This window comes from Rattus norvegicus, chromosome 3 (assembly GCF_021556685.1).
Source record: "Rattus norvegicus strain SHRSP/BbbUtx chromosome 3, alternate assembly SHRSP_T2T, whole genome shotgun sequence".
In the NCBI taxonomy this organism is placed as follows: Eukaryota; Metazoa; Chordata; class Mammalia; order Rodentia; family Muridae; genus Rattus; species Rattus norvegicus.
In genome coordinates, this window is record NC_141536.1 from 2,406,606 (window position 1) to 2,430,119 (window position 23,514).

General features: G+C 44.5%; 2 pseudogenes across 1 annotated transcript; both read left to right on the top strand.

Moving 5' to 3' along the window:
* Positions 1–23,514, top strand: part of LOC148006397 (polyubiquitin-B-like) — a 674,037-nt pseudogene that overhangs the window by 49,051 nt on the left and 601,472 nt on the right.
* Positions 1,290–21,718, top strand: LOC147995351 (nidogen-2-like; annotated as a pseudogene). The gene is made up of 4 exons (XR_015685021.1): positions 1,290–1,558; positions 3,109–3,346; positions 15,066–15,202; positions 20,539–21,718. The product of XR_015685021.1 is annotated as a nidogen-2-like, transcript variant X2 (transcript).

Consider the following 23,514-nt stretch of genomic DNA (forward strand, 5'->3'; position numbering starts at 1 on the left):
AAAAAAAGTGCAAGCTTCAGTTTGTTTTCTGAGGGAGAAAACATAGCTCTCTCCAGCTTTTGGGGACAAACTGCTTAGGGCCTTTTCTGTTTTCTTAATTCGGAGTCTGTCAGTCTAGTATCTTCAAGGATTTTAGCGTTTGGCCCCTTGGAGCCAAATAATAAAGAAATATATTAAATAACATAAATAATTAAGAATTACATGGCTAGGAATAAACACAACGAGAAAGCTGGTTTTGGGAGTTCTTTAAAGTATCTCTAAGGCTTTTTTTAAAAACTACTTTTCCTTCTAAGGAGCCCGTGGGGGGTGGGCCTAGCTGAGAGAAAACTGGCTGTATGTGGGAAATTTCACGCTCCTGATAATGAAATGGTAATAAAACCTAATCTGGCTCCTGAGACTTAGAGCAGAGGGGATGTTTATGGTGGAGGGGGTTCCCCAACACAGGTCCAGCTGCTTTCCAGGTTGTGAGGTTTCCAGCCCTACAGGGCAACTGGGATTATGGACTCTGTAGCCTCCTGCTAGGGCAGTTCCTTTACTTTGGGAGAAAACACTCAGTTGTCCTGCCCTGGTGCCAGACAGCTTCACTCCAGGCTCCAATAGAATGGTGTCACAACAAAGTGAGATTCACAGTCTGCGCTGGGGTGGTTTGCCCCAGGGAAGGTAAATAGCTGGGGAGGACATTCAGAGGGTGGCAGTGTCCTCCCAAAGGTTAGCCAGTGATTGGGGATAGAGTTTGGGAGTCAGCCTTTCACAAAGGCATGCTTCTCAGCAGGAAATGTGGGTGGAGCGGATCAGTTCTGGGATAGAGACAAAGCTCCTTTGAATCTTTATCAGAAGGCCTGGCCTCTTGCAGGAGGGGTACCCGGGATGCCAGGGCAGGGAGAAAACTCCAGTGTGTAATCTAATTACTCTCCCTCGCTCTGTCAACCTAGAGTGCACAGTTGCTTACAGCCTCCAGCTGCCAGCACGCTGAGTGTCCCTCCAGCTCATGAGGTCACCTCCTACAACGTCATAACCCATACTGGAGAGTTGTGGGTAGCCCAGGAGTAGTTGGGACAGCCCAGACCAGATCTGGCCAACAGTCTCACCTTCCCAGGCTGGCTGCTCCACCAAACTACAGCAGTCTTAGAAAACCTATTGAGAGCCAGTTGTAGTGGCCGCTGGCAAACTTTCTCAGAGTCTTGGTTGGTCAGTGGCCGAGAGCTTTAGCCAATCAGCGTGGTGTTTAGGCTCGCATTTCAGACCAAAGGTCCAAGTTTGTGTCTGGCGGGCACAGTGGCCTTCAGAGACTCAAGGTATGGAGGGCAGAGCCAGGGAGGGGTGAGCATGTCTTGGGACGGGACAGCCAGGCGGCTGGCACCGCCATCACCGCTATCGCTGCTCCTGGTGCTGATGCTGCTGTCACGAGCCGGGGCTCTGCATCCTGAAGAGCTCTTTCCTTACGGGGGAGTCGTGGGGAGACCGGCTGCTGCGGGAGGGCGACGTTGAAAGCTCCGCGGCTGTGAAGCTAGCAGTACGTAGAAGTAGCTTCTACGGTGTCCAGTTCAGCAACCTCTACGTAAGTTCAGCTCGCAGAAGTGGGAGGCTTGGTGTGGGGTTGTAGTTTCTTCCCAGGGTGCTGAGCAACTAACCTCCATGTTTAACTGTCACCGCCGCTGGGGACCAGACTTAGCAGCTTCTTGATCCGTACTGTGGAGGAATAAGGATCATTTCAAGGGCGAGCTGGAACCGTCCCCCTCTACTTCGACTTCCCAGGCAGGAAGATGAAATTGAGGCAGCTAGTGCGGTTTGCGTTTAGGGGCGGTGGAAGGCTGTGCACGCAGGCATAGCAATCTAATTAAGGACATGGCGCTCAAGGTGTGCAGTGGTGGAGAAAGATGAACGGGTTCAAGAGTGGCCGCACCTGTGAGTCGCAGTGCACTTGATCACTGTCGCCAAAGTTGAGTTTGTTACCCTGGATGTGTCTCAACCTGCCAAGAGGAGGGTGTCTTCTTGACTCAAGTAGAACTTGGACCGTAGGTGCGTTCGACTGGTGGTTGTCCACCACCAGTTTGAGCGACCACCGTTTTGCCCTTTTAAAAATGTTTATGTGGGGTGGGATTCACGTGCTACCTCATGCGTGTGAAGAGCAGAGAACAACTGAAAAATCCCATGCAGAGAGACCCTTACTCAAGTCTTGGGAAATCGCGGACCCCAGACACAGAGAGACCATTTTGGATGTAATAAGCAAAGGCGAGGTTTATTACGGAGGCCTATTACAGAGATCTCCGGGCCGACACGTAACCCGCACAGGAGACAGAGGTGTAGGCCCGAGAGGCTGGGAAAAAGAGTATTTAAAGGCAGAGGCTGTGAGCACCAGGGGATGGGGGATGTCAAAGGGGAATGCACCACAAGTTACAAGATTGTTTTATGGCTCCAGGAGATAAGGGGACGCCAGAAGGTTTTATGGCCCCCTGGTTCCTGGAACAGAGCTACTAAATCAGGAGAAGGGTAGGGTCTTCAGGTCCTCATTATTTTTAAAAGTTTGTCAAAATTGATGAAGCATCTGTATTTGAAACACCTCTGGTTAGGCTTGGGCTGCCCGGTTTCCTGGAATGCTCTCTGCAGGACACAATGGCTGAAAAGCACAAGTAGGGGCTTATCAAGGTCTGGAGGACATCTGGTTAAAGTATGACTCTGAGTAAGCTGGGGGGATGTCTTTGGATGGTTTATGGCTCAGTCCTCCATAGCCTGAGCTGGGTTTTGCATTCCTTTTCTTTATCTTTATGGCCTGTTATTCCTGGCGGCAGGGCTTAGCCCTGAGTTTGTGGCTTTTGGGGCTAACTCTTTTAATTTTATATTTCTTTTTTTTTGTTGTTCTTTTTTTTTTCGGAGCTGGGGACCGAACCCAGGGCCTATGTGCTTCCTAGGCAAGCGCTCTACCACTGAGCTAAATCCCCAACCCCTAATTTTATATTTCTAAACCTAGAATTCATATAATTTTCTTTTCACAAACAGTTTTTTTTTTAATCCCACCTTCTGTCGGGTCCTAAAACTCAAGTCATCAGGTTTGACAGCAGAGTGCCCTTACCTGCTGAACTGTCTCACCGCCCTGTGGTCTTATTGTAGGTGGGCACCAATGGGATCATCTCCACCCAGGACTTACCCAGGGAGAGTTAATATGTCGTTGATGATTTTCCTACTGACTTCCCAGCCATCGCCCCATTCCTGGCTGACATCCACTCGAGTCACAACTGTGGCCGGACCCTGTATGGAGGACACATCCTGAGCTGTGCTGAGTCTGGCTGCTGGCTACCTGTGCACAGGCTTCCCCACTACCCACTTCTTCCTGGCCACCTGGGAGCAAGTGGGCGCCTAGGAGGAGGACAGGCTTGGTTGGGGCTGCATGGTCTGGAGAGGTAAGCAGAGGTGTACCCTGCAGCTGCATAAACAGAAGGGTTGGGCTTGAAAAGGAAACTAAGACATTGGCTAAGAAGCATTCCCTTGATTCTGCTCCTCAACACTAAGAAAATCGCTTAGTAAAATGAGGGAGTAAGGTGCAGATACCAAAAACCCTGAGGGAACTTAAGGCACTATACAGTTTTTTGTTTTGTTTTGTTTTTTTCTGGAATCACCTATAAATACACAAATAGTTCTAATGATATATTCATCAAAAAATTAAATATTTGGGAAATTTAAAAAGGAACAACTTTTTTTTTTTTGTATGAGCTGGGTGTGGTGTCACTCACCTTCAATCCCAACAGAGTCAGAAAGGCAAACAGATATCTGTGAGTTCTAGGCGAGCCTGGTCTACAAAGTGAGTTCCAGGACAGAATACAGAGAAACCTTGTCTGGAGAAACCAAAAATATCCTGTAGGTTCGTGTGTACATTTCTATTTATTTCTTTAATATTGTTGCCGTTGACAACAGTGGGTCCACAGTGCCCATATTACTGTTTCACTTGCTTGTTCTGCTGTTTAGTATGCTCTGGTCAGTGTATTTCTGTAACATTTATTACAACCTTATAAAATCTCACCCTTCCTAGTGGTCATTAAGGTTGCTCCCGTGACATTTTTACTATAATCAATACTATAAAATGCCTTATAAGGCTTATATTTTATTCGTGTGTGTGTGTGTGTGTGTGTGTGTGTGTGTGTGTGTGTGTGTGTGTGTCTTTCTCTTTGTCTGCTTGTGTTGGTAGGGCCAGAAGAGGGCTTGGGCCCCCTGAAGCTGGAGTTGTTACATCCAGACAGTTGTGAACTGCTTGACTGACAATGGATACAGAGATTTGAGCTAGCATGCTGAAAGGACTACAAGGAGCTGAGCCACCTCTTCAAAGCCAACACTTTTTAAAGTGTCAAAACACTGCACAGCCTGAGCTGACATCACAGGAGAGTGAGCAAGCGTGCCATGAACTTCTTAGTAAGTTCCCTGTAGCTTTCTCCACATTGCCTTTGTAACAGTTTACATACTTCAGTCTGCAGGAGCCTGCTTTGCAGTCTCCCTGGAGAAAACACCAACTCTGCTCTGGCTTTGGTCTTGGCAACATGTGAAGCGGGTATGGGTGGGTGAGGGTAAATGGCCTCATTCCTGGTGTAGGTAGAGACAGAGTCCTCTTGTGAAATTCCACCTGGGTGTAAAATGCCATAGACCTGGAGCAAATCTGTGTTTGCTTTAACTTCCCTAGTGCCTCTGAGCTACAGAAGTGATGTTTTCCCTAAGAGCTTGCCCATTGTTCCTGAGTTTGTTCTGTGAAATTAAGGGAAGAGACATGTTTTCCTAAAGCCTGCACCAGCAGAGATGGAGAAATTGTTTGAAGCTACAGTTTCTTACTTGACAGGTTAACATCCAGTTTTGTTTACTTACTAGCCTTGTAATGCCTTGGCTTTGACATCTCAATTACAGTTCAACAGAATACCTTCAACTCAAACACTGCTTCCTTGGTGCAGGCCAGCCAGCTAGAGGGCTAGAGAAGACAGGCCCCACTGTTAGGTTTCATTCGCTCAGTCATTCATTCATACATTCTTTTTAAAACGTTTATCTAATATCATGTATAACAAGCTTATAGTGGAAAAAAATAAACTTTTCTAATACAAGAAACTAGGTTGCCAATTCTAATATTTCTATTTTCTTACAGTCTTTTTTAAATTTTTAATTTATGAGTGAGTGTGTGGGTGTGCATGCACATGTGTGCATATGCATGTGTGCATATGCATGTGTGAACCAGAGGTCAACTTTAAATGTCTTTGCGTGGGAGTCATCTTGTCTTTTTATTCAGGGTCTCTCTGGGACCTGGGGCTCCCCATTTACGATAGGCTTGCTGGCCAGTGAGCCCTAGGGATCTGCTTGTTTTTCTCTCCAGAGCAGAGATTACAAGTGTGCTGCCACGACCTGCTTTTGATCTGGGTGCTGCCATTCAAATCAGGACTTCATGCACGCATAGCAAGCACTTCATAGGGTGTGCTGCCTTCCCAGCTTCTCCTGTAATGTTAAAAAAATCTATGTCACAGAGTTAGGGTTAGGAGCTAGGGTTTAGGGTTAGGAGTAAGGGGTTAGGGTTAGGGTTATATATGCAGAGTCATATATATCATATATAATCTCTATCTGAACATAGTCGATATTTGTTCATTCAGAAACTACTATTACACATTTTCCTTATATCGGCACTGAAATAGACATAGTCTCTAAGCAGAATGCTCTTACTCTGAATGGCCTCTCTTACATTGTGTAGGAACACCACTGATAACCTTTTGTTGGGGTAATATGGTAGACTCTCCAGCTAGAGCTTCCTCCTAACCCATCTTGATTCAGGGATTCCATTTGTGTAGGTTTCAGTGAGTAAGCAATTTCTCCAGGATAGAAGGCAGAGCATGTTTCAGCCTCTGCGCTGGAGGTTAATGTACTAGGGGCATGGCAGGCACAGTGTCTTTCAGAAGAGCAGGGTGTTGGGATCTGATGCAGGAGCACTCAAGTGTAGAAATGTTGTCCCCTCTGAGGACTGCAATTGGTTCCTGGAAGTAGGCAGCCTTGAACGATTTGAAGTGGGGAGTCTGACGTTTATGTTGTTCCTTTTGTTTTGCTTTTGATCCCCCCACCCCATGCATCTCAGGTTGGCCTCAAACCTCATAATGGAGGATGATCTTGAATCTCTGATCCTTTTGACCTGACTGACCTGTGCTGAGATAGTGGGTGTGCAGCATCACACCCTACCCACTTGATGGGAATGGAACTGAGAGTGCAGGCTGACCAGGCACTCTACTAGCTGAGCCACAGTCTTTCTGGTGACCTTAGTTAGTAAGGTTCGAAGGGCAAACTACTTAGACAACTGTTAAATAGTCTGTTTGTTCACACCATCAGACTTCTCTTTAAATTTTTAAAATTGTGTTTATGCACATGAGTCATATGCCTACATACTGTTGCATGCAGTGCCCGTGGAATACCCTGGACCGGATTACCTACAGTTGTGAGCTGTCATGTGAGTGCTGGGAAATGAACATGGGTCCTCTGGAAGAAGAGCCAATGATCTCAACCAGGGAGCCATCCCTCTGCCCCCCTCTCCTTACCTTCTTGCAGGAGTGTTTTATACTGTCTTCTCGACACAGTCCCACAGGATAAGCACAGTAATTACTGTTTATATCACAGAAGAGAAAATAATTTCCAAATCTGCCTTAAGTGAGGCAAAGTCACCTTAGAAGACATACTTTTCCCCTTTCTTACACTTTCCATGCAAGACCCATTTCCTGTACACGAATCATATAAGTAGTTACAGTAACAATCGCTGCACTTTTTCTGAAGACATCTAATAAATAAGGTTAGCATTTTAGTGTTCATTGCGGCTTTGGTGCTAGGATAGTTCTTGGAGCCATATTCAAAGGAAGTGTGAACTGGAGTGAAGTTGCTGTGAAGGATGCTTCTGATGACAACCTCACTTTGAAATTATGTTCTGCTGCTCCCAAGGAAAATTAGCTAGCCTCTTGCAACAGAAAAAACAAACAAACAAACAAACAAACAAACAAAAATTAGAGCAAGAAGCATTTGCACTGAGGCTCCGGGGTCTTGAGGCTGCGGTGGGTCCCCAGTGTTTTAGTGTTTATTTGACATGAAGGTTACAACCCGAGAGAGATGAGTTTACTACTTAGGATTCTCATTTCATTAGCAACCTTTCATTAGAAACTGTCTTTGACAGTTTCCTTTTGGTGTCCGTGCATGCGGTACCTGTGTCTCTGTGTGTGTCTGTGAATGTGTGCGCATGTGCAGGCACACACAGACATTCATGCATTGCTCACATTTGTGTGGAGATGCACGTGTGTGCAGACCAGAGAAGAACTTTGAGTGTCCTTCCTTAGGCACTATCCACATTTTAAAAATTATTTATTTGTTCTGTGTACGTGTGCATGCTTTGACACTGTGGTAGTCACAACACAAATTCAGAGTCAGCTCTCTGCTAATCCTCCTTCATGGGGTCTGGGAATTGAGCTCTGGTCATCAGGCTTCCGAAGTAAGTGCCTTTAACCTGCTGAGCACTCTATCCAGCTCCCTTTCAAATCATGTTCAGGCACACCTCCTTCTGACCCAGTACTCAGCAGCTAAGCCAGGATTGATTGCTGGATGATGAAGCTCACGAAGCTGCCTTCCTTCCTATGGGACTACAGATCTGGGACTGACAGACACCATGACTGTTTTTGTTCAGTGTGTATTCTAGGGATCAAACTCAGGTGACACACTGAACCATTTTCCCAGCTCTTCCTTCAATTTTGCAGTTCTGGGACTTGAACACAAGTCCTCAGGAAGGTTAGCTAAGTATGTCCTTCATGAATGAGCAACACCCATAGGCACAGTAATTCTTTCATTACACCTTCCAGGTACTTGTGAAGTCAGGAACAAGGCAGAAAACACTTGCAGCAGTGGTCTTGGAAGACACAGTCCCTCAGTCTTCATTTTCTAAGCTGTAGATTGACATGGTAGTGCTGACTTTTTAGGGTTGTCATGAGAATTAACCAAGGCGATGTGTTGTTCCTGCCATGTAACGATATTGTGGTAGAACTCCTTTATGTAAGGACTTGGTTGTTTTATTTCATTTTATTCTCTCTGTGTGTGTACATGTATGTGTACATATATATTTACGTGCTACATGTGAATATGTATGTCTATGTATGGTGAGTGTGTATGTAAATAATCTATGTTAATGCTGTATATGAAATTGTGTGTCTGCATGTTCATGATGTGTATTTATGTCTGCATTTGTGCATTATGTGTGTGTTTGTATATGTGTGTGTGTGATGTGTGTGTCTGTGTATGGTTTATGTGTATGATGTGTGTATGTGCATAATGTGTGTGCTTGTGTGTGTCTGTATGGTGTGTTTATATGCATATGGTGTGTGCATGTTGTGTGTGAGTGTGTGGTGTTTGTATGGTATGTGCATACTGCATTGAGGCCACTTGTGTGTGCATGATATATATGTGGGGTGTGTGTATGGTATGTGTGTAGGACATGTATGGTATATGGTTTTGTATGATTTATGTGTGCACGTAGCGGGGTGCACATGCAGAGACTGGGAGGAAATCCTCCCGGTACCAGTTCTCTCCTTTTACATGGGTTCCTGGAACTGAACTCGGATTTGAAGGCAAGGGATTTATTTACCTTTCGAGCCTTCTCTGGCCCTCTCTGTAAGTACTTTTTAAGTGGAGGGTTTTCCAAATTACTGTTTTGGGTTTTTTCCCCTTTGTTTTTCTTATCTTTTTGTAGGGGAATTTGGTGGGGAAATTTCTGTAGCTTTCTTGTTTTTTAACTTTTCCAAACATCCATATTGTTCTTCAGATATTGCCATAGGGTGAATGGGCTTCAGGACTTGTTCCATTCGATGAGGTTTTGAGCACAAGATATGTTTTCAATTACTCCTGTGGAAGGCTCTTCTGAATACTTTGAAGACCGTGGGATTGAACTCTTGCTTTGATAGATTTTTTTTTTTTATTTTTGAGGTAGATTTTGGCACACAACAATCTCCTTTGCCTGGAAGATTCTGTGATCTCTACATAGTTTTCTTACATCCGTTATAGTAATATTAATAGTAGTCACTGGAAATGACATCAGATGAATAATACCTTTACAGCGTGAAATGTTTCTGCTCTCTTCATTCCCTCCAGGATGTTCAAATTGGGTGTGACAGAGTGTTCTACCTGGCATGCTAGAATGGCATGGTGCAACTGCATTACAAAAATGGACAAATAAAGTGTTTGTTCATTTAGTTAATCTGAGATTTCTTAAACTGTCACTTCATAGAGCAAAGAGGTTATGGCCGGAAGATCTGAGTAATGAATGGTACCGTTTTTTGTTGTTTTGTTGTGGTTGTGGTTGTTGTTGTTGTTGTTGCTCTGTGTGTTTTTGGTGTCAGGGGAAGGCTGTTGTGTTCTCACTGGGGAAGAGGGTGTTATCTAGAACTGAGTTAGATAGTATGTCGAAGGTTTTTGTTGACGAGGAATTTCATTTGGGTTGGAAGGACCACAGGAATGGGAACCGAGTGTGAGTGGTAGTAGAGCTTGCCCTAGTCTTGGCTGCATCCTGGGAGAGGGATGGGAGCGTGGAAGTTGCTTCAGAAAAGGATGGAAACATGGTATCTGTAGCCAGGAAGCAGAGAAAGATGGGTGTTGTTTCTAAGCTTTCTTTCTTCTTTGTATGCAGTGCAAGCCTGAGCCCAGGGAATGGTGGTGTCTACATTTAGGGTGGGTCTTCCCTCCTTAATTAATCTAATCAAGATACTTTATCAGAAATATGCCTGCTGACTGTTTCCTGGATGGTTGTAAATAGCGTCAGATTGACAGCTAATAGTATGCTTCACAGCTGCTCCCTGGATGCTTTAACATAGAATGGTGGGTGTTGAGTTGGTGCAGAGGTGACAGTTGTTGATCAAGAACTTTGGATTTAGTTGGAGCTTTTAATTTTTGAAGCTAGAGTCCACAGAAATGGTACGTGTGTAATTTACCACATGTCAGTGAAGACAGAGAGGATAGAGAATAACTAGATATATGAAAATGGGTTGAAGAAAACTGCTTAGGTGTCCTTGAAGACTACATATGAAGGAGGATACACTATGCCATCGTGAAAGCATTAGGCATTCTCTTAACTCTGCAGTACAGGGGTGAATTTGGAATACCCCAAGCACATCAGTGTCCCCATGGGAATGGGGAAAAAGTAACATACAAAGTGGTGGTTGGTGTTCACACCAAACATCGGAGGCCAGAAACAGTGGCCTTACACCTCCATAGAATGTGTCCTTAAAGAAGACTGAGCATTGAACTTTGTCCCCCAGGAAGGAATCACCTCATTTCTTATTTTGGTATCATTTTGGTAAGGCTGAATAGACAAATCCCTTGTTGTAAAGATGTCATTCTGCTGGTTGATGTTTTACCCTTGTTGGATGGTATGTTTAAGAAGCCTTCTGGTTTTCTGTCTGAACAGGAAACTGGAGACCTTGCAGCTGGGCAACTCTGACCTGATCCTCTTTGTACTGCTCCCCACCCTGTGGAGAGCTCCTCTCCTAGCTGGCACTCTCTCTTTCTCTTTGGGGAGATTGGGAGGCCATGACTCTTGTACAGGTTTTGGCAGTGCAACTGAGGGCTTACCTTCAGAACCGGTGTGGAGGACTCTTGGAAAACTTGTCTCTGGGAATGTGAGGGCCTTTCCCTTTGGAAAAGAGTCAGACAGAGGGTGTCTCTAAGGAGGGGCTCTTCAGAGCCTATGAAGTGGCTTCTTAGCGATTCTGTGTGGAAGTCTGTAGCCCTGACAAGGGGTTCATGTGTGGCAGATTTCAAGCAGCTCAACTCTTTCAGAGTGTACTTTGGGATCATAAACTATACTAAAAGGAAGTTTTTGTTGGTTTCTCCTCTGTTATTTGCCTCTTTTAGTGGGGATGAGGAAATTAAAAACTTGCCATCTGAAGTGAGTGCTTTGCCAAAAGGTGACACAGAAAAGATAGAGCAAATAAGGCACTACATGTGCAGATCTCCAGGTTAAAAGTCGGGCTCTCCCATCACAGCCTCCTCACTTCTTCCCAGACCTCCTCCCCACTGCCTTCTGATCTCCACATGTAGATAGCCCTTATCATATGGAATTTCTGTAAATTTAGAACCTTGGTTCTCCCTTATCTTGTGAAGTTGATTGTGGCCACCATACCAGGAGCCTCCACAGTTGGTTATTTAAGGATGGGATTATTAGTTCAGCTTTTTATCTCCTACTTGAACTTTGTTGTGACTGAAATAAAGCTTTTGCAGCCTCTGGCCCTACCCTGACTGATGATGGATGATGCATGTTCTTCGTGTACCTGAGTTGGAAACTTAGAGGGTTTGACCTTTCTGGATAGGGTCAAGCCCTGCAGATGACATACTTGAGGACTACAGCTACAACAAATGTAGAATGTGGGGACTGAATTCATGAACTTTTTTTTGAAAAACAAGGAAGGTAAGCAGACTCTTCCATTTAGAGAATACAGAGAAGCTACAGAGTTTTTTTTATTTGAAACCATATTAATATCTGCATTTCTTTGACTTATTATCCAAACCTCAAAGCTGTACTTTAGCATTACGTGTCAGAAAGGTAAAAGTAACATTTGAGATGTTCTAGAACAAGGCAAAAAAAACAAAAGGACACATTCGTTCCTTGTATTCAGTTTTGAGGTTCTTGCTGTGTCAGTTTGTCTTGTTTAGCAAAATGAAGAGGTAATGATACCAGTAAGTGATTTCTTTTCCTTCTTGTCATCCACCGTCTTTATAAAGCGAGTATTTGTAAGAGAAATGTCTCCCCAGTTCCCTATTAAATTGTAAAGCATATATGATCTAGTGAGAGAAGCCAACTACAGAGTCTAAGACAGTGGAGCATCCCTTAACTAATTCTTTGGTGGAAGAAGGTGGTAATGGCAGAAAAGGTCCCTTTGAAACTCAGTAAATGAAATATCAGGGAGTAATTCCACAGTCACCCTGGTGTTAATTCAGACTCCAACTCTCATCTAGGTCTGCTTTGGCTCCCACAGTGTTTATCTTCATTCATTGACTGCCACCGTGATGCTACCCAACCCCACTCTGATGTCCTGGACACTCTCCTTTTTCTGTGGCCTCTGCCACCATGCCTGTCCCCAGTCACTCTCCTAAAACTCCAGTCCTGGCTGTTTCTCTCTCCTATAATTCAGGCTCCTGGGGCATAGTTTTTTGGCTTTGTCCTGACTGCAGCATCAAACATAATGTGGTTTAGCGGGTACCCAACCCCGATGAATTAATATTCAGATGGGTTAGTGAGTGGAGGCCAAAGCCAAACAAGACAACCAACAGGAGCCAAAGACATACTGGAAAACCAACATAGTGGGTGCTGAAGGATGGAAGGGGTTCCGCATGGTATCACAGTCCTCGACCCCCAGGAGGCAGTGCTTGCTGGTTAGGATTTTCTTGGTGCAGGGAAATATGGACACAGCATCAAAGCACTTAGTAGGAGTGGGGACCCTTAAACACTGTGTAGAGGGCTTAGTGGAGCTGAGCCTGGGAAGGGCGATTGGGTCAGAGCAGGTGTCCTGGAATGGCTTGTTTGGTAGAGTTCAGATGACTGTCTATTGCAGGGGATGAGCTGTTGGGTCTGGCTGGCTTCCATCATTAATCATTGCCTGACTTTAAGCAAGCCCCTGGGTCTCTTTCTTCATTGGCAATGTGACAAGATAACTCGTATTGTAAAGAGATTGAAAAGGAAAGGGAGTTCGGCTGTGAAATAAGTAAGGATGCCTTTTGATCAGCTGCTTCCTGACTGACTGTTGCCTGCAGTATGCAATGGGTGGATGCATAGATGGATGCATGCATGTCTTGCTGGATGCACGGATGTTGGATTCATGGATGGATGGATGGATGCATGGCTGGCTGGCTGGATGCATGCTGGCTGGATGCACAAATGGATGGATGGGTGCATGCATAGATGGATGAATGCATGGCTTGCTGGATGCATGCTGGATGGATGCATTGATGGATGGATGGATAGATGGATGCATAGATGGATGGATGGATAGATGGATGCATAGATGGATGGATGCATGGATGTTGGATGCATGGATGGATGGATGCATGGATGTTGGATGCATGGATGGATGGATGCATGGATGTTGGATGCATGGATGGATAGATGGATGCCTAGATGGATGGATGCATGGCTTCCTGGATGCATGGATGGATGGATGCATAGATGGATGGATGCATGGGTGGGTGCATGCATGGGTGCTAATATGATATATGGATGTGAATGCCATTCAGACACAAAATAAAAACTGAGGGAATAGGAATGAGCAAGTCAATTTTGTTCCTTGTCCAGAACTCTCAAAAGAGTTTGGACTGGAGTAGCTTTACAACCTTAACACTTTTAAATACACTGTTTTAATGTTATTTGTTGAGAATTTCATACATTGATACAGTATTTTTCAGTATATCCACTTCACCCCCTGTATTTGTTCTAATAATCCCTTGAATACAGCGAAGCCTACTCATGAGTGAGGGGCCACCACTGCAGCGTGGTCCACTCACTAGGGGTCATACCCCTAAAGAAACCCTCCCCCAGCAGTTCTCAAGTGACAGAATCTTCTCAGCTGCAGGCAGGGGCTTCAGTGCCCTACCACATCCGTGCTGGAATGTTGAGTGGTTTGCTCTTCTGCTGGACACCAACTGCACTGAGTTTGTGAGCTCAACGACCATATGAGAACATGTCATTGTTTTGATCCAACTCCTTCCGACCTTTGGCTCTTAAACTCTTTCCACCTCTTTTCTTTCCAATATTCCCTGAGCCTTGAGGGAACTTGATACGGTGGGAGCTTCTGTGGCTGAGCTCTCCACAGAGAGTTCATTCTCAATACTCGGACTAGTCATGAATGTGTATTACCTACCATCCACTGTATGAAGATGCTCTCCCAATGACCACCGAGAGCTGTGTTAATCTATGAGCTTGTAACTGGTAGAGTTTGATACTATATATCCATTTAAGAAAATAGTAGTTATGGTTCACTCCCAGGGCTTATGAGCCTCTCTGCCATGGTTTCCTGACCAGATTTACAATGCCAGGCAAAAGTTTCCTCTTGTAGTGCAGACCTTAATTCCACCCAGAAAATGATTAGTGATCCTCATTACATTTCTGCCATTTATGGCATACCCATGAGTACATCTTGCCAGGGCTTTTGTTATGTAGCCCTGAGTAGTCACAGTGGAGTGAGAATAGTCTACATAGCATCTTCTAGAATCATAAAGGGTAGCTAGCAGGGGTGGAAGCTTCCTGCTAAGTACTGTGCAGGCAGGTTTGTGTGATTTCTTCAAGTTCTTTGACCTACTTGTGTGGTGTCATCAGCTATAGGATCTTACCATCACATTCTGATGGGTAGCCCTGAGCAATGAGAATTGACAACTCTGGTATCATCTCTGTGACATCCTCGACCAACAACTTGAGAGCAAGGTGTCCTACATCTAGCTCTGGACTTTTTGAGAACTTGTAGCCAATGGAAGGAGAATTACCCACCTTGTAACGTTCGTTGTAAGTTGGCAAGTAGCTTTTCATACGGCTTTTGTATTTTAATGTTCGTGGACGTTTTACCTACTTGTATGTCTGTGTGAGGCTGTCAGAAGTCCTGGAACTGAAGTTACAAGCAGGGGTGAGTTACCATGGGCGAGTAGGTGCTGGGAATTGAACCCAGGACCTCTGGAAGAGCAGCCTGTGCCCTTAACTGTCCGTCTCTATGGCCCTTCATATGGCTTTTTCAAATATCCTTAGTGTTAGTTAGTTCTTCTTCATCCTCTTCCCTGCAATCCTAAAGATTTTAAACCAGTGTTTCATTTATGCATTATTTAGCTATTGATCTAAATTGGTAGAAAAGATTAAAAAAAATAACACATGGTTTACAAAACTATATTTGTAATTTGAAGAGGGGATTCTAAAGGAGATTATGTTCAAACCAACATGGAAAAATCCTAAAAAGGATCTGGCCTCCGCCCCCTTGTTGTAACACCTTACCTGTGTTCTGATTTTCTTCTTTTGTTTATTTCATTGTTTAAGGGTGTCTGCAATACCTTTTTGTCCACAGCTGAACACTTTCCAGGCCGTTCTGGCATCCGATGAATGTGATTCCTATGCCCTCTTTCTCTATCCTCCCAATGGTCTTCAGTTTTTGGAACTCACCCCAAAGAATCCTACAGTGTCCAGCTGCAGCTTCCTGCTAAGGTGGGATTCTGCCAAGGGGAAGCAGATGATGTGAAGAGAAAAGCCCTGTATTTCAGCCTGACTAACAGTGAGCAGTCGGTGAAGAATCTCTACCAGGGAGTAATGTGGAGTGTGTGACTGTGCTATGCACTGGAAGGACATTTAGGAGGGACACTATCTCTAGTGGCCAGAAACCATTTGATAATAACCTTTGGTGGCTTCTAAGAAAGGCGCTGGTTGAAAACCAAGAGCTAAGCTGGACCTCTGGAGCTTCAGGCTGCCCAAGATTTAAAAGATTCTTTCTTTTTCCTGCACTCTCTGTCAGGCATGGAAACCAGAACCAGCAGTGATTATATGTTTTTGCAGAACTACTGGGGCTTGCTGTGAAAAACATTGTTCTTGGGGCTACATAAAAATATCCAGTCATAACTAACTGCCTCAGTGGACGCTTTTCTGGAGAGGAGGCATCATGATTCAGTCTTTCAAACAGGTATTATTAAGGATTAAATTATGAGTACTATAATGGAGGGGGGAGGAAGATGAGGCTTTTAGTCGTCTCAGGTTTCTTTTGGCACCATCACCAGAAATCATGCTGACTGGTTTACCCACAGCGTTGCCAGAGACAAATCCATTTCTTAGTCTCCCCAGTGGGTTATTCTGCTAGTGCTGCAATAGGCTATTCTGCAGGTGTCTGTCCAGTTGGTGCTCCTATAAGACGATTGACTTCAGGTGGGCTCTTTTGTCTTTGAATTTTGCAATACTAGCTTAGCCCACAGTAGTTACTTTGTGGCTTCCCATAGTTGCTTCTCAGTCAAACTAGATCATGGGCAGAGAGAGTGACAGAGCAAAAATTTACCGATCACTTTATCTGCAGAGCATTGTGATAAAACCCTTGCAGATATTATCTTAATTAAAACTCTCTCAACTTATAGGCAGTAAGTATAACTATCTTCCCAGTTTTACCAATAGTCTTACCGAAATTATGAAAGGTGCTTATGTCAGAGTCAAATGGCCGAGCCATAGTCAATACAGCTCTGAAGTATGGATACAGGGGTGATCTCTTATGCAGAGTAGATAGGGTGTTTCTTACTTGGATTTCATGTTACCTGGTTGTTTGTATTTTGGTTCATTTTATCAGTCACTCCGGTTACAGCTCACTCTGCCCTTCTCCTGCAATTTTGATATTTCTGGAAAGCATCAAAGGAGACAGTGAAGAACCGGAGTGAATGGATGACAGTGTTTGTGTGTGTGTGTGTGTGTGTGTGTGTGTGTGTGTGTGTGTGCACGCGCATGTGCGCGTGCATGCATGTGCATGCATGTGTGTGTGAGCACGTGTATGAAGGCCTTTATGGCTCTAGTAGGGAAACACAACTTTCTCCTCACATGCTTTTTGCACACACACACAGGCACAGACACATGCACACGCACAGCAGCTTCTTATGGATATGCAGGTACCAATTCTCATTCTAATACTCTGTGATTCTTGGTCCTTCCCAGATTCTGTTGGTTTCCAGGGGCTCTGCCTTTAAAAATCATAGTATTTCAAGCACTCAGCCTTATTTCCAAGGGTTCTACATACAAGTGTCGCCTCCTGTTCTGTGATCCGTACTGGGTCTTGGTCTCCATCTCACCCTAGTCTGTGTAGTCTAGACTCTAGAACAGACTTAGCAGTTGGCCTCTATCCTTTCTCCTCTAACCTCTTACCCTCTAGCTTAAAGACTCTCTCTCCCCAGGTTGTACCTAGAGCCCCTTGGAAGGAGGGCTGAATGCTTGAAATACTACAATTTTTAAGACACAGGCGTGTGCCAGAAAGGAGCAGCGTGAGACTTGACCAGAGTGATTGACAAATTTGGTGTGCCTCACGCTTAATAAAATGAGACAAACTACAGACAATGGAATAACATAAAATGCAAGTCAGAATTATCCTACCACTACTCTGAGTGACAACTCTGCTACCTCCCCTTTCAGTGTGGGCTTTGCCTCCCATTCAGTGTTTGCATACTTAACACTGTCTCCTAGCCTTCTTTCCTCCAGATTCTGTCAGTATCGTTGTCTTAAGGGTTGAAACACTGCATCACACATGCCCAGCATTGAGGACAACATTTGTAAACTAAAGTAGCTCAGGATCATGGTCCTAGCTCCTTCTGCATGCTTTGCTGTACCCCTCCAAGGAGAAGAACATTTTCCTAGTCCTGGAATCTCTTCCTCCAACAGAGGTCATACATTATTCATGTTTGCAGGCCTCTTCTGAAACATATGCATATTCAGGTAGGGAAGAGAGTAGTTCCTGGGAAGGGATTAGTCCCAGGCAGGCCAGCATGGCTGTTCTGTTTTGTGATACAGTTTTTCTTTCTAGGAGACAAATTCTATCTGTGAGCATTCATAAATGACCTCAGTGTAGAGGGTAAATTAACTGTTTAGATTCCCACCAGGCACTGTGGCAAACACCAGGATATTGATTTATGTCTCATTAGAAGGCATTTATTTAGCTCCACTCTTGCATGATTTGTATTTTCCTTCTCTTTGAAGCTTTGAAGCTGTCCACTTCCAAACTCAAGAGGTTTCCCAGCTGCAATACCCTGCTGTGGGATGGGCTGGGGCTCCAGGGTCTCTTCTTACTGATTGGTTTCAGTTTTTATAATTACATTACTGTGTGGGAGTTGGGGGTTGGAGGCAGCTGTTGGGGAGATGTCTGGGTCGGAATCCAGTTTGTCAGAGTTTGTGCTCTCCCCCTACCACGTGGATTCTGGGTTTGCTCTAAGGTCTTGTAGGTAAGTGGCTTTCCCTGCTAAGTCATTTTTTCAGCCTGGAGTTTTGTCTTCTGTGGTGTGTTTTATTTGCAACCCTAATTTCTATAAGCACCAACTGAGGGCAAGAGTTGAAGCTCTGCTGGTAGAACATTGCCTTCCGGACACAAAGCCCAGAGTTTTGACCTTGGTGCCACACAAACAGGGTTTAGTATCACACCTGGTATCCCAGTGTTTGGGAGGTGTAGGCAGGAGGAAGAGAAGCTCAAGGTTATCATCAGCTACATGAGACTGTGTCTCAAAAAATGAAAAGAAACCTTAGCAATTGAATATAACAAATCACAGAAGGGACGAACACTGACCTGAATGGGGAGGAGAGGGTCTATTTGGTTTACTGTCCTGGGTCACACAGTGCATTAGGGGAGCCACGGCAGGAACTAAAGCAAGACAGGAACCTAGAAGGAGGTAGGAACTGGAGCAGAAGCCATGGAGGAACATTAATATTGGCTTGGTTCCTCTGTCTTACTCAGCCTGATTTCTTACACAACCAGAGATGGTACCCTAGGGTGGTATCACCCATAGTGAACTGCTCTTACTCCCACCAATCATTAACCAAGAAAACACCCCTCCCCGAGACTTGCCTTCAGGCATGTGTGATTGAGGCAATCTCTTCTCAAGTCTGTGTCAGGGTGACAAAATCCAGCCAGTACAGCAGAGTATCGTGAATACACTTGGGTACAAGTAGTGGCTAGTGGACAGTGCACAGAATGAGAGAGAGATAGAGAACTGAAGAAAACCTCAACTCTCTTCATTATTGCAGTAGAAACCGAGACTAGAATGATGAATTCTTGCCCCAGTGAACAAAGATCTCGTTATATGATTCAGTGGATCTTAATACTTCTTTTTAGCCATTCCCTCTTATTCTTGATTGTTGACTTTTGAGGAAATTACATTGTCTGGGATAATTTGAGCTTTGGTACTTCATGCAAACACAGGATTGATATCATTGGCTAGGTCCCATTTTCCAGAGTCATTTTTTTTCTCCATCTTTATTAAATTGGGTACTTTTATTTACATTTCAATTGTCATTACCTTTCCTGGTTTCCAAGCCAACATCCCCCTAACACCTTTCCCCTCCCACTCTATATGGGTGTCCACCTCCCCACCCTCCCCCCATTACCGCCCTCCCCCCAACAATCATGTTCACTGGAGGTTCAGTCTCGGCAAAATGAAGGGCTTCCCCTTCCACTGGTGCCCTTACTAGGCTATTCATTGTTACCTATGCAGTTAGAGCCTAGGGTCAGTCTTTGGGTAATGACTTAGTCACCTGAAGCTCTGGTTGGTTGGCATTGTTGTTCATATGGGGTCTCAAGCCCCTTCAAGCTCTTTCAGTCCTTTTTCTGATTCCTTCAATGGGGTGGTCCTGTTCTCGGTTCAGTGGTTTGCTGCTGGCATTCACCTATGCATTTGCCATATTCTGGCTGTGTCTCTCAGGAGAGATCTACATCCAGTTCCTGTCAGCCTCCACTTCTTTGTTTCATCCATCTAATCTAGTTCATTGTGTGTATATATGGGCCACATGTGGGGCAGGCTCTGAATGGGCGTTCCTTCAGCCTTCCAGAGCCTTCCTAATCCGAGCTTTCTCTTACGGTTAGGAGTCATCTCTCACATGGCTGTCCTCTTCACAGCAAGCGTACCATTGACACTGAGATAGTAGGTGACTGAGCTGGCAAGAGTAGTGCCACATCCCCACAGAAGATCTCGAGTTTCAGGATAGCTGGGACTATCTGATGAGACTCCTCTGAGAAAAGAGATTCTTGGGAACTAACAGGGGTTCATGGTCTACTCTACAGAGAAAATGAAGAACTGTTCCCAAATACTGAGCCTCATTTTGATTAATACATTTGTATCTTACCCATGTTGAACTTTTGCTCAAAAATTGTTTTAGACTTGGTCATTAAAACGTACTGATACATCTATCATCCTCTGTCATTAATACATTAGTCCATGTGAATCAGAGTACACAGAGATGTTTGTAAGACAAAGTTTCTTGTTAGCATGAAATTCTTGCCGTGGGTTTGCCAACTTTTGGCTGTATGATCTCAAGATTAGCTAACCTCTCAAAACCAACTCTTTCCTCACTAAGATCTAGCAGAGCTACCACCCCTATCTTGCAGAGCACAGTGAAGACTGATAAGCACTGGTGTAAGCACGGCTTGTAGAAATCAGTACTATTTAAGTGTTTTAGGAATTTTAAGCTTAAATAAGCTTGAGTCCGATTTAAGTTTTCATTCACGTCGAGAAAGCATAAAATATTCTTGCATTCCATGTTTGCTCTCAAGACAGCCAGGCTTTTGACAGAATATTTGATTTGGGCTTCTGGAGCAGACATATAACCTGATGGCTTAGTGTTCCATACACAATGACAGACTAAAGGCAGCTTATAACAAAGTTCCTGTATGGTATTTATCTCAGTTACTTAGAAGCTTTGCTTCTGTTTGACATAGCATGGAAAGTTTGGCTTTGATCGTTAAAGTCTTTTGATTTCAATATGAATGCTGAAGGAGGATGAATGGACTGGTTACAATCCACTCTTTCCTCTGTTCTTAGAGTAAGCAACCTGGGGATTCCTGGGGCGTGGGCTTTTCACATCAGCAGCAGGCTGGCCCTGGACAATGTCTGGCCAGCCACGGTCAGAGGTGACCATTCCACAGCCTGCTCCTCAGCGCTGGAGCACTCCTTCCACCATGCTGCAGCCCTGGAGATCTGTACTGAGGACAGTTGCAATTATCACAATGAGAATGGAGAGGATGTAGAATACCCACCAATTGAACCAGGGGAGGCCCTGGAAGGCCACAGCAGAATGGATGTATTGATGTGTCTTTCAAATCAAAGGGTAATTTCAGCTTTGTGAATGTTGGCACCACGTCTCCAGATTCTGATCACGCTTCTCCTTTGCTACACCCAGCACCTGGTAATTGGCCATCCTACCGGGAAACAGAATCGGCTTCTTTGGTCCGTCAAATCAGACAGGGGCCACCTGTGGGAGAGGTAGAGGTCCTGGATTTCAAGGACCCAGCATTGCTTTTGAATCCAGTAGGCACCAGAACCCCAGCTCTTGCACAGGCAGATGCAGCTTTCTTAACTCCAGGCAGGAAAGACCTTAAGAACAGAAACACCCAGTCCTATCCAGAGGCACGGCCAGTGCTTTCACAGCCAGATGTTCCTGTCGCTCCTTTGGAAGGAGAAATCCTTCCTAATTACCCCGAGTCTGGTACATGCCACCCCTGAGTGGAGGGAGGTATGTGGTAGGACTGGATGACCACGTGAGTTCTAAAGCTCAAGGCAAGTGCATTGAAAAACTGGGCATTTGAGGTTTTGTTTAAAGAAAATATAGCAGAGTTGACAAACTAGACATGGTCATTCCTGGACCCATCCCTGTACCGGGCAGGCTGGGACAGGCTGGGGCAGGCTGAGACAGAAAGATTTTCTAGGTTCAAGAGTAGCCTAGGCCATATAGAGAATTGTAGGCCAGCCTGGATTATACATCCAGCTCTCCTCCCAAGTGTAATGAAAAATTTCGGTTTGCAAGTTCAGAGAAGGTGAGCCATGTCGAGGCTTCATAGGCATTGCAGGATGGAGGGTACAGCCATTTAGCTTTGACTGTGGTAGTTAGCTGTGCAGGCTTAGGCAAACATGCTGAAGAGCCTTAGGGAGAGAACATGGTATAGACACCTGTGTCTGCTATTAGTTCTGGTTCTTGTCCCCACAGCTGTGGCCTTCACCTCCCCTGAACCACCATAACCTGGTTCTGTGACTCACTAGCACTAAAGGTAGCAGGAAGAAGGCAGGGGAATGCCCAGAGGGAACAACTTTTCGTCCACCCTGATGGACTGGGAAACTGGTCCTAGATTCATCCTCCCCCACACCTATCTCCCGCTCTCCCTGCTCAATGATCTCTGCCAGGAGGACCTGTCAGAGGTCACACCTCTCTCCACAGCATTTCAAGTTCACAGTTTTTCTGTCCGTGTATTGACAAAAACATTAACCTAGCAGAGAGGACCTTCTGGTTCTGCTGGGACATTTTCTGCAGGTTCAGGGGTTGTTTAGAGAAATAGTTCAGGAGGGAAGGAAACACTTTGTGTTTAACAGAGTATAGAGTAATAGTTAGGGTAGGACCGTTGTTGTCAAGTTTGAATCTTGGCCATGCTAAGGCAACTTATTTCACGCTCAAGTCTCTGATTTTCATTTATAAACGTATTGCCAGGATTTGTTGTTAGTATATGTTATGTTTTGATTGCCTGCATTAGTCTGTTCCTCAGAAGACAATTAAGACCATCATTACTAATCTTTAGAGGATTTAAAACAAAGCAAACTGGAGGATGGGGGGGGGGTGAACAGCTGGGCTGGAAAACAGGGAAACTGAAAACAGAAAGTCTCATTAAAAAGCTTTTGCCTCCTGGCTCCTTTTCTGCTTGATGAAGTTTGATGAGCATTTGTTTTTGTTAAAGCCAAAAGCATGGATTTCTTTTAAACATTCTAGAACTTTCAAATTCTTCTAACAATCTCCTAAAACATTCAGTGTGAGTTCTTTCTATCTAAAGAGATTTAAAGGCACGAATCAAAAATTTCAACAAAGGGATTTTGTGTTACAGATGTGTTTTTGAGTGGCCTTTTGTTGGGGGTTGTATTTTCCTGGCCCAGGAAGAGCACACAGTTATTGGAAAGTGGTTGTATGTACAGTTGTCTGAAACCGGGGGAGCGGGCTATGGCCCAGCACAAAACTGTAAACTGATCTAAAACCTTCAGAGAGTTTTCATTTGCAATCGGTCATGGTTCTTGAAGTGTGAACTTTGTAGATGATAATGTGTCACAGTGTCAAAGGTTGTGCGTGGCTGTTTAAGAGCTCAGAAAGGCCTGAAATGGAACTAGTCACTGGGAGCTGAGGGTAACAGCATAACCCAGGAGGGACATGATCTGTGGTATTTAATCAGCTGCCAAATGTAGTCAATGCTGACATCTAAATGCTAGAATGTTTATGAAAAAGACTTTCAGGGGGAGATTGTCCAACTGGAAGCTTCTAAGTCTTAGAGGAGAAAAATACTTTTAAATTTTACTTAAAAAATATTTATGTGTGTTCATGTGTACAAGTTCATGTGTGGGAAAGCCTAGCCCTTAAGGAAGAATGTTTGGTGAGCTGTGTGAAGCATAGAAACATGTAATTGTTATTATTTATGTTCAGAGGAAACACTGTTCTCCCGGAGGTTTATCCAGCAGCTGTGGGCTTACTCTGGGCAGCTGTTGACATGGTGCTGAGACCTTCTAGTACCAGCTCAAGGTAGGAAATGCGCAGCTTCTGGTAGTGGATGGACTTGAGTTACCCCGCAGCTCTGTTGTGTAGTTTGAAGACTGATGCTGTTTGAACCTTATTTTCTGAATAGAGAGCACCCTTCTCAATAAATTTTAACTTCCCCTTTAAGCATATAGGATTTTGTTTGCTGAGTCAGGGAATTAGGATTTTGTTAAAGGCTCAGAAAATTTCTCTTCTTTTTAGTATTGTTTTCATTAGGGTGTGTGTGTGTGTGT